This window comes from Haplochromis burtoni, unplaced genomic scaffold (assembly GCF_018398535.1).
Source record: "Haplochromis burtoni strain Fernald_Lab_line unplaced genomic scaffold, NCSU_Asbu1 Contig_10, whole genome shotgun sequence".
Taxonomy (NCBI): Eukaryota; Metazoa; Chordata; class Actinopteri; order Cichliformes; family Cichlidae; genus Haplochromis; species Haplochromis burtoni.
The window spans coordinates 338,660-350,713 of record NW_024582371.1 but is presented as its reverse complement, the minus strand read 5'-3'; the positions used below and the strand labels follow the sequence as shown (position 1 = coordinate 350,713).

General features: G+C 38.9%; 1 long non-coding RNA gene across 1 annotated transcript; it reads right to left on the bottom strand.

Moving 5' to 3' along the window:
- Positions 1-2,499: 2,499 nt before the first annotated feature.
- Positions 2,500-7,298, bottom strand: LOC102310858. The gene is made up of 3 exons (XR_316157.3): positions 7,152-7,298; positions 3,250-3,377; positions 2,500-3,176 (listed from the first exon to the last, which is right to left on the bottom strand). It is a non-coding gene; the product is annotated as an uncharacterized LOC102310858 (long non-coding RNA).
- Between the last annotated feature and the right edge of the window lie 4,756 nt (positions 7,299-12,054).

Genomic DNA, 12,054 nt, shown 5'->3' with positions numbered 1-12,054 from the left:
GGCTCCGAGCTCATCTCCCACTCACTTGGCAAACACACTTATCAGGCCCATCACTCCATCCATGACCAATTTCATTGCCCATATCTATAATCTTTTTTTTTATTAGAGCAAATGGCTTTCTGATGGAAATGGAAAATTTTATCTTATAGGACAGGTCCCATGTGAAGTGCAGGGAACTGTGACAAACTGACGTGATCAGTATGCATACTGCACATATGCTTAATAAGTTATGATAAGGTATGTGACTATTTGGCATATAATACAGAGCCTTGAGGACAGGCACAGGGTCACATATAGTCTATATAATGCATAAGAATAAATATTGTTTATTAGGGTCAGTCAGACTGTGTGGCTGCTGCTTTTTCGTCATCATCAAATCCGGCTAAAAATCTGAATGTAGCCGTCAGGACAGTTTCATACTTTGAAATCCAGGAATTGTCAGCCCTGTTTGCGTGTCTCTCTCTCCACCACACAAACATAAACTAGAGGACAATTGAGCTCTCTGGTTTTTGAAATGACTGCACTACTGCCACCTGTTGACTGTAAAGCTGTTTTTTCAGAAGCAAGAAAAAAACATTTATTACTGAAAGAAAAGCTTGGGTTACATACCTTAATACGTCAAACCTTGAAGTTGATTACTTTTCTTAATCTTCTATTTCATAATGCAAATATGTGAATGCTCCAGATTTCACCAGATTCATGAGGGTGATATGTGGATGCAGGATAAGTTAACAATCAGAATAACTTCAAAATGACTCCGGGATACATCGCTCTGACGGGGACAATGTTCACTCTTCAGCAGTGAAGTGTAAATATTGATATTACTTTCCTACACACACACATTTTTTTAAAGTGATGCAAGGAAGTTGTGAGGCTATTATTATTATTTCTTAACTTAGTGTTGTTGATTTGATCACTAATCTCAGGTAATGTTACCCTAAGCTGAGATGCACAGGACTCCTAAAAATCATCTTAAAATATGTGTGAGTGTGTGATTTGGGTTTTGATGTAAAGAGTTTTAAACATGAGCTGAAGCAAATCTGAGCTATTAAAGCATGGGGTTACTGATCTTACTTTTAAATTTCACATCTGCCGTTCTTTCAAGCTGACTCTAAAATGTGTTATTTTTCATGAACTATTAAAACAAATGTATTATATACAAAACACAAACTATTCCCATTAAAGTAAAAACTGACCAGAGAGTGAGCTGCTTTGATGAAGGTTTGTGCTCACTGAGTGCTTCTGGTTCTTTGGCGCTTAATTCAATTAAAATTGTTCATTTAAAATTGCTTATTTCCTTTTAAAATTTGCCAGTGCTAGTCAGAAAACATCAGCAGATTTCTTACTTCTCCATCACTAAACCTAATGGATTTTACAGCAGGTTAGACTGCCCTATCCCCACACCTAGCTCCCACACGCCAAAAAAAAAAAAAGTGATTAAAACATTAATACTCTTCATTGGGTTTTGGGTTTTTTCTCAGTCTAGGACCTGCAGATACCCAGCTGCATGCACAGCTGTTATGTTAGCAGGCAGTAAGACACTTTAATGTCTTTCTTTTATTGGAACTGCGTCATTTGCAGGCCACAAAATAAAACTGAGGGTAAGAAATAAAAAGAAATGATGCACAAAAATATGGGGGGGGAGGGGGCGGTGGGGTAATTCCCAACAACACCAGCAGGGGGCGGTGATGCCACATGATGGAGAACATGGTTGGATGAGACAGGTGGTGGTGGCCTCTCAAACAAGCCACATTTCTTCTATTTTGCATTAGTTGATTTGCCTTCGTTTTAATGCTTTTCAGAAAAGAGGAATTTTATGCCATGGAAAAAATGAGCGTACGATACTTACCACCCCTTGGAGATAAATCCTGGACACAAAAGATTCCATCACTTTCCTGGCCTTTATTTAACAGGCCTCAGTCACAGATAGTTTCTCTAACTCATTCTATCATGCATCAGAACTAGAATTTCTTCTTATTCACTTCAAGAACACATTATTTTTATTGAGGCTGATGTTTTTTTATGAGGTCTAATTGGAAATAATTCCTGGTGAATGACTCATCCCAAATGGCCAAATTGCGGACCTCGGGGCATAAATTTGTTGAGCCTCTAATACAGCAACCAGCCATTACATTACACCTGACACTGGCAGAACAATGTATTTGTCATGTGGTTCATCTATATAAGCAGAAAACAACTCACAAGCTTTAAACGTCACAGCTTTTAACTGTTTCACAGGTCAGTGAAATAAACTTAGATTTACTGTTTCCTGACACATTTGATTATTGAGTACTAAAAAAACTATTTTCATGCCTTGATTTTGAAAACAAAAAGGTAAGAAATGCATCCTTAAAGTATATCTGACACAGATTAATAGTACAGGTGTTAATCTTTTTGATTCATGGGAGAATGTATGTTTTGTGGAACAGAAAATACAGTTTCTTAAATCTACAGTGTATTGACAGCGCTTCACTTGTTCCATATTTTGCCATTTTACTGAACAGTGATTTCCATTTGGCCACTCTACCATACAATGCTGATTGGTGGAGTGCTGCAGAAATGGCTGTCCTTCTGGAAGATTCTCCCAACTCCAAAGAGCCCTGTGAGAGTGAACACTTGGGTTTTTGATCACCTACTGATTAGGGCTCTTCTACCCCAATTGCTCAGATTGGCTGGGCAACCAGCTCTAGAAACAATCCTGGTGCTTCTACCATTTACAGATGATGAAGGTACCTGTTCTGTACCCCTCCTGCATCTTAGGTCTGACATTTCTTTAGAATTCATGGCTTGGTTTGTGCTCTGACATACACTCCTAACTATGAGACCTACAGGTCTTTCCAAATCATATCCAGTCAACTGATTTTACCTCCAGTCAAACTGTAGAGATGTGTGACAGATGATCAGTGGAAACAGGATCCAGCTGAGCTGTTTTATTTATACATTTGAAAGAATTTCAAGCAAAGGAGTGTTTGGGAGAGGAGCACGAAGGATCACAGTGGTCTGTCATGAAATTCCAGAGGATGTCCTAGAAGTGCACGGGCGGGCAGGAGGGCAGGAAAGTTAGTGAAGTGAGCAGTTGAGTTTTCCAAGTAGAGTCACTGCTGAGTGTTGCAGGTAGAACCAGTGCTTGACAGAAACTGTGGCAGTGGATGGGTTTTGGAAGTCGTGACCAGGAACTGAAGCACAGGGAAACAAGATTACACACGAAGAAATAACCATATAAGTGAGACAGAAGGAAGGCCTAGTTACCATCTATGAACTGGTGGAGAGTGGAGGACAACATTGGTCCCTTCTGCTGATTAGCCGTGGATCCAACGCAGGTGAAACACCAGGAACTCCACCCATGAGGGCGGACACAGGGATCGCATCGGCTCCAGCTGGAAAACCAGACACTCCCATGATTCATGAAAAGTTGTATAAAGCACTTTTAGGCAGAATAGAAAATCGCTATATAAAAAACACTCTGTTTACCAATTTGTAAAACACTGCATTCTGTTTTAACATTTTCTACATCACCCCAACTTTTTTTTTTTTAAAAAAATAGGGTTGTTTTAGGGTCTGTGAAGGTTCTCAGTCATCCAGGTCATCGTAGTCTAAGGAGCTTGCAAAGAAAAGCGTCTGGACTTCTTTAAGTTGCTTGAAGACGTTTCACCTCTCATCCGAGAAGCTTCTTCAGTTCTGGGTTGTTCCTTACATGATACAGGTACCCAACCAAAAGAAATGTATATGTTGAGGTTGTGGTTCAAAACATTACAGCTTCTGCAGGGCATGCTTCTTCCTTTGTAGAAAATGGGAGTTATTTTTGCCAGTTTGAGCATCACACACTTCAGTTTTTTGCATTCTCTTTCATAATAATGCATTATGTGCTGCAAACACTTTTGATTACATTTATACATCAAAAATAAACAAACCACCTATAGCTAACACCTTCTGTGAATGTGCTGCAAAAAAACACACATAATACTAAACTCCTACAATAGCATTACTTGAACCTACTAACACATCTGGCTGCCAGTAACTATTAATAGTCTGCCAGGTCACTGTTCAGCCAGTTGACATATAAAAACAGAATGTTCCTCTTCTGTGGTTTGAGATTTCACCATCCTTTAAGATTTTGGTCTTCTGATCTTTTTGAGCTTGTTTATTCTACAAGAAAGTTCGTTTGTATCTGGAATATTTCCAAACATTCATTTGTAATTGTGAAAAAAGAGGAGTGGGAGTGGGATTGAATTAACACATGATCTCTACGTTTGGTGAAATACTGCACGAGAAACAATTTACAGAGGAATCTTAACTTTGTGTGAGAAGTTTGTCTGAGAGTGCAATACAATGTCAAAGGCTTTAGGCCTAAAGAACATTTAATATGGATGTTTAAGTGATTTTTGAGATCATAATCTGCTTCCCATCTACACTTTACCAAACATTTCCAGTGGTTTGTTCAGTTTCTGCCTGTTTCACATGTTCTTTAAAACCTACTGCAGATTTTCTTTTATTGGGTTTATCATTTAAATGACCATTTAAGTTTCATTCTATAAAACTGGCTTATAAGAATGCATGAAACCAGCCACACGGTCCAGTTTGCCATTTCTTAAAGGCCATCAAGTTCTTAACACAGGTTTTACGATTAGATGTCACATTTTTTACACCAGACTTACTTAAAAAAAACTCTAACCGACCTATCCAGGCCTTTGTAACTCTGAGTATGAAGCCTTTGCTAGCTTATTGTTCTTCTCTGATACTTTCTGCCTTTATTGTATTGTACTGTATCTTTATTTTGAACATGTTAGTATAACAACAACAACAACAGTCATCTGCAGATCCTTGGTGGTAATCAGCCTTAATTAAGTGCATTTTTGCTCTCATCTTTTTGTAGTTTTTACTCTGCTAGTTTGTTGTGGTTCCCTCTGTCCCCCAGGTGTTGATCCACTCTCTCTGTCTAATCACAGTTTTTCATGAGCGTGCCCATTTCTTACCTTAATTCTCCTGATATTATTCTTTTTGACATTTTAAATCAAATTCTTGGAGCAGCTCACGAAGCTGTTCCCTGGAATCTCTTTGGATCTCTTAAGTCTGAAGAATATTCGTAGCATAATGTCTCTCGGTAAGTACCAGCAGGCATGTTCGTATATGCCAGCCTTAAAATTTTTCATGGCAGAAAAAATTTAATCTGAGAGCTTGGTCCACAGACCAAAGACATGCACTACAGGGTCAGTGGTGACTTTAAATGAGACAGGTATGAATGTGAATGTGAGCATCTCCCTAGCATTCTGTCTCGGATGCACTGCTCCTCTTATTGTCAGCCAGGATAGGTTCCCATGCTTTTTCTGCTGCTGGCTGACAGCTGATATGCACTTAAGTGACAGGTCTGGTGCAGGGTCAGCAGCAGGACAGTCATCTGGGTCTGTAAGACTCCTGAACTCTGAAGTCTCTCTTTGTCTAACATGTCATCCATTTCTTAACTAGAAACCTGTTTCTCTTCTCAGCTATCAGCTGTTGTTTTAATTTAGACAGCTAGATGATGTTAAACAGAAGGAGCCCTGGCTCTTAATGACGGGTTGTAAAACGTGGCAAATTTTATTTGGCCCCCCTGTGGATATATTTATGAGGGATAATTGTAGGTCATCAAAATACAAAAGCACAATGTGCTGTTTAATACAAAGCTTGTCCAATTTTAGCTAATTCAGCAACTGTTGAAGGAATCAAAATGTTTTACAAAGTGCTCCAACTGGTGTTTTTTGATTACATGAGTCAGAGTGTAATGAGTTCACACTACTCTTGTTCACCTGCTAAACATGTGGTAACTGTGCACATTAACTTTGTTTATACATTTCTGCACATTCAGAAATCTCAAGTATATCTGTGTTCAGGTAAGTTTTGAGAAATCGTGTTCATCACTACGCTAATGTTAGTTGGCAAACATTAGTGCTTGTAAACTGCAATAATACAGTCTCAGAACACGCTCGGGTTTCAGACGTTTTGAAGAAAAATGCTCCTGAAATTGTGTCTCTTCTTTGTTTTTGATTCTGGCTCCTCCATAATAATCAGTCTCTCTGCCTGCACACAGCACACTTTACCAGAGGTGCAGCTGCCCAGCTTCTGATCGAAACAGTGTGTGAAGGTGAAAATATCAATTTGTGTGTTGCAGGATAATTACACTTATGGAAAAAAAATTGGTGCTTGTATGATTCATAACTCGTATTTTGTACATAAAAAGACTCGTTGCTAAAGCACAGACCCACTTTTATATGCCAGTAGCCTCTGCATCCTGGTGTTTTCTGCTTTATGATCTGAGTCTATTTTCTTTTCCACAGAGGGGGGAAAGGAGCACCTAGATAGCCATAATTACCCTTTTGGAACCATGAAAGTCAAAAAGTGATTGAAGGTGCAGTCCTTCACCCTTTTTTGGAATTTGCACAACTAGCTAGGGAACATTCAATATCCCTACTAAGGACATTATTTGTAAAATCATAGATGTTTTTGATCATTCTGAGAGATAAAAAGTAGAAAAAGTTGCAAAGTCGCCTTTTGTTGCCTTTCTGGCAACAAAAGGCGACATGAACTGGGAGATCACTAAACACTACCAACATTACCAGCTTAGATTTGATTTGATGAACACTGGAAGTCATTGGTTCCACACATTTTTTAAGTGACTTTAAAGGATGCCATATGTTCTTTCTTGGGTCCCACAGTAGTCACAGAGTCCCTTTCAGACGAGCAGCTCCAGTCACAAAGCAGAGCTGTTCTGATTATAGGGCATTCACTGAAATAGTGGATGACATCAGTAACCAACTTTTTTGTGGGGGTTCTGTTGGGATAGCAGTGAGAAAAGCCTGGTCTGAGGCACAATAACAGACTGTGGCATGAAAGCGGTACCAGGGTAAATTGGCCTCAGAAGAGGCTGGTGAGAGCAGATATAATTTGAAAGAGAACAGAAGGCAAAAGGGCCGGAGTGCATGAAATGACAGGATAAAAAATGTAAATTACTGTATTACAGAATCCTTTTTCATGGGCATAAAAAAACCAAATTGTGATATGAAAGTAAAAGAGAGAAGTTTGGGTTATAGTTGTGGTGAGAGATCTATTGTAGTATATTTCTATACTTTTGACTTTGAAATTATATAGGCTTCCTTCCTTTGGCATGAACTCTTTACCTCAATTCTGTTTATGACTCTTTAGGCTGACTGTCCACTCCTCCTCTTCTTTGTCCTGTCTCCCCTCCACATCCATCTCCATCCTCCCGCTCCACCACAACACTCTCCTGCTCTCTTCACTCTTGCCAAAACCTCAAGCCTGTACTAGAGCTGCAGACAAAGACACAAACATAAAGTGGCAACCTCTGGGTCAAGCCATCATGATACAAACAGTCGCAGCGGCTGGAGGAAAGAATTTAAGAAAACGGACAAATACAGTTTCATTGCTACCTACCTAAAACAGTTAATTACATATGGTCACTGATCTGGAATTGTTTTTGTAGGCTGTCTGTGAACAAACTCTGTGGTTCTTTGCAAGCTGCCTATTTAATCTCCTCCATGGATTTCCCTCACACTGGTTGAGCTGCATTGACACGTGCTGCAAGCTGTAGACGAAAAGGGGGGAAGGACCTTTCAGTTTGTGACAACAAAAGATTTCTTGATTATACTCACAACAGATCCCTCACACTTGTAGTGTCCAAGGTCTGATTCAGACTTCTTAGCAAAGTCTATGATGTAATCTACCTAAATGGCCAAGGTGATGCAAATCTCTTGCTGATAAGTTCAAAAACTGTGGCAAAAATCTAACCGGAAAAGAATCGATAGTGCTGAAGGGTAAATGGACTGATTCTTATATAGCGCTTTTCTAGTCTCCTGGAGTACTCAAAGCACCCAATACAACATGCTTCACTATCTTCTAGCTTTCAATGCTTCCTAACTAACACTGACACTCCGATGGATGCATCGGAGAAAAACCCGGGATTAGTATCTCGCCCAAGAATACTTGACATGCAGACTGGAGGAGCCAGGGATCAAACCACTAACCTTCCAATTGGTAGGTGACCTGCTCTACCTCCTGTGGTAGTGTGTGTCGTGCTTTGATGTTTGATCTTTCAGTTTTTCATTTACCTTTTAAAGTTTTATAATTGGCAAAATGGCCAGTTCAAGGTCATACCAAAGCATAAGTAAAGACTTTACCTAAGCCACACCAAAACCTTTGTTTTATTTACTTATTTGCATATATTTAGTTATTATATTCTTCTTCTGAATGAGCAGAATTCATGGTTCCATCGATTACAGCAAATGGTCCAGATCCTGAAGCACCAAATCTTCAGGTAGTGTGAGGCCATCACACTCGCACTACCACCACGATGTTTGACTGTCGGCATGATGTTGTTTTTATGAAATGCTCTCTTAATTTAATGCCAGGTGTCTTGGGACTCAAACATTCTGAAAAATCTACCTTTTGTCTCATCAGTCTACAGAATATGTTCCCAAAAGTCCTGGGGATCAACAAGATGTTCTTTGGAAAATGTGAGACGAGCTTTTGTACTCTTTTTGGTCAGCAGTGTTTTTAATCTTGGCTCTCTCATTAACATTCACACATAGTCAAAGCCCGACAGATGCACTGGAGAGGGCAACATTAACATGCAAGCTGCAAATAACAGGCATCCTTAACACGAGCTTGATGTTCAAGTTCCATTCATAATCAGCCTACTAGTTATTAAGCATGTGCAAAGGTTTGAAAAAACTGCATGTGTCAAAAAGTCTAAGCCTATGACAGCTAGCATTTTCTAACCAAAGCCACCCAGCGGCCAAGAAGCTCCGCACAGAGTTCTGTGTCAGCTAGGAGACAGGAGCTGTGTCACTGTGTTAATACCTACTTGTGCTCATTTCCCAAGGCGACTTATCTTTCCCAGGGGAAACGGACACTGATCCATTTAGCTGCTTGTTAGGACCGCTGTTTTGTCTTGCCTCTACTTTCTCCTGCCAGCTCCAGGGCTCCAAAAAGAGCCCACATGGTCAGTCATACATAAACACAAGAGATTGAAGCAATTGCACATTGAGATTGATTGCATAAAAAATGAATACAACGTGGACCCCGTATTTCTTGGAAATAATCTTACGTAATTGCACAGAGAACCCAAAATCATTTTCTAGCATGATTGGCAGTGAGTGCTTGAAATCCACATCATGGCTCACAGTGCAGGTTTACCATGGTGGTTGCAATCACTAACAGTAATAAACAGGAGTGTGAGGAACAGTTATACTGGTTCTGACTGAGCTCAGTGACATTTAAATATCAGGTGGTTGGTTTTAGAATTACTTATATCGAGTATAAAATCATTGTGCTATATAAATCTTTTTTGCTGTAGGTTGTCATGAGGCATTCAAGATCATTCATATTTTCTTCTCACTAATACAGTGCAGAGGCTTAAACATTCATATTCAATTATTTTTAGTCCTACTGCCCTAAGTGTTCTAGGATATTATAACAATAATAACATAGAGTTTGAATGTGGCATAAAAGTGGTTCTAGTTCCAACCATCTGCTTCTATCTATCTGTTTCTAGACAAGACTAAAAGACATGATTCAGTCAACAACTATAGAGCAACCAGACACAGCAGTAAAAAGAGATAAAGATTAGACTAAAGATCATTGTGACTCAGTTGAGCAGACTGAAAGACTATGCTTCTTCCTGTGGCTGCGGTATGAATAGGATAGAGTTTAGAGGGGGATAAACTTCCAGCATCAATGTCGCTACCAACCCAAGTCTGTCCATGAGGCATGTGTACCAGTGTTGACGTCATAGGGAGTAGATTGAGAAGTCACTCGTGACTAATTTCCACAAAATGGAGTTAAAGGTCAGTGACAGCTGTTACGTAACCAGCAAAAGGGCTGTGAATATGCTAAGGGTGATCCATCACAGTGTTTTAGAGACAGAATATTCCGTTTATTTTAATTATTTTTGAATTAATGACGGGTCACATGACTTCCATAGAGTGGTAGTGTTTAGCACTGTTGCCTCAAACCAAGAAGGTCTTGCTTTGGTTCAAATCTGTTGTCTGGGGCCTTTCTGGTGGAGTTTCGTATGTGGGGGTTCTCTCAGGGTTCTCCTGGTTCCTCCCACTGTCCAAATACACTCTTGTCAGGTGAGCACTGAGAAAGGCTCATGACTTATCCAGGGTGTATCCCATTTTCCACCCCATGACCACTGGGATAAGCTTCACACCTGCTGCATGAACCAGAATTGGATAAATGGTTAAAAAATGGAGGGCTGTCTAGTTTATTCAAATACGATTATGAATGGCATTCAGTTCACACTTTTAGTCAGTTTCTTAATGCTGGTTGTGCACAAGTAAAAATATAAAGGATGGGATCCACCTATGTAAAAAAAATCATTATTGAACATTTTCTTGACTCTTACATTTTAAAAATTAAATTCTAATAATTTTATTTTAATTTTAAGATGTGAAAATTAATGATTCATTTGTTTTTTCCCTCACTATCATACAGCCATCTCATCCAGACCCTATAGAATCACTGTTCTGTCAATCCTGATGTTTTGAAATTTTATATTGTTGCAGATTGCCACACAAACCAACTTAATCATAGTCTTCCTGTGTTGGCAGGCGTGACACACTGCCAGTAGTCACAACCACCGGTATTGCCAGTAAAAGCAAAACTCCCTTTCATGAGTGTATCAAGCTGTTCTGTACTTTAAGTAAGCATCAACCACTTTTAGTATAAATACTCAAATTGAAACTGACACTTTATATTTGCTCCATATTAATCCAGGAAACCAGGACTAGAGTTTTTCCACCATAATATACCCCATGCTCCTGTTGTGTAGCGCCAAAGCCATAAATAAAAGCTTCAGACTGCATGTCTTTTGTGGGCATGTGCTGGTGTATGTAAGCTTGGTGATTTCAGACTGGTGTGTAAAATATGGCTGAAAGTCTTCTTGGCTTAAAAACTACAGATTTATAGAAATAAACATCTTTAGCTCAGTTTATTTGGTATGTCCTTACTTGCTACATTTTTAGGTTTAGTGATATTCAAAAAGGAGATATATTGTAGCTACCGAGGTATCTTCACAGTCATTTATTAAAATGATCCTCTTCGTGCTTAGGCTATTTTCATTAAGCTGACTAATCGAGTAAAACACCAATAACCTGACTCATATTCAGTGAGGGAAAAACATTCCCCAAGCTTTTCTTGACACAGTAACATGAGCGAAATAGTAATCTGTGAGTTTCCTAAGTGTACTGGAGCTGAAAGTGTTCCAGAGTTTGAGTAGTGCTCTGCAATTGTTTCTCATAACAAAAGGGAAATATGTCTATCATTGTTTTTAATCCAAGGAATACTCTGAAATTAATATAAGAACACTAGTAATATGAAGATGATTAAAAAAAAGACAAGCTGCTAATCACCGTTTTGCATTAATAACGGATCAAATTTGTTTCAAAATTACCATATTGGTCAAACAGGGCCGTTTCCAGCGATAAACTCAGAGAATTATCTCATTAGGAGTATAGTCATGCACCTTTTTATGTGCAGAACAAGCCTGCATGGAAATATCAAAGAAAAGCCTTTGCTAAATGCGTAATGCAGTGACGTGGAAAGGACTTGATGAATAGATTTATTAAATGTGACGTGCAAAACTTGTGACAATGTCCGTGGAGGCTTCCACTCCACTGGAGAGATGGAAACTAAATGAAAAGATCAGGTCTGTGTGGAACAAAAGGAAACTTTAAGCTTCCTAAGAGAGAAAAATGAAATGACATGTTTTTCCACATTCTTTCAATGATGTCACTTTTTTGTGTTCTCCTACTCTCCAACTACAGGGAGTGCAGAATTATTAGGCAAGTTGTATTTCTGAGGAATAATTTTATTATTGAACAACAACCATGTTCTCAATGAACCCAAAAAACTCATTAATATCAAAGCTGAATGTTTTTGGAAGTAGTTTTTAGTTTGTTTGTAGTTTTAGCTATTTTAGGGGGATATCTGTGTGTGCAGGTGACTATTACTGTGCATAATTATTAGGCAACTTAACAAAAAACAAATATATACCCATTT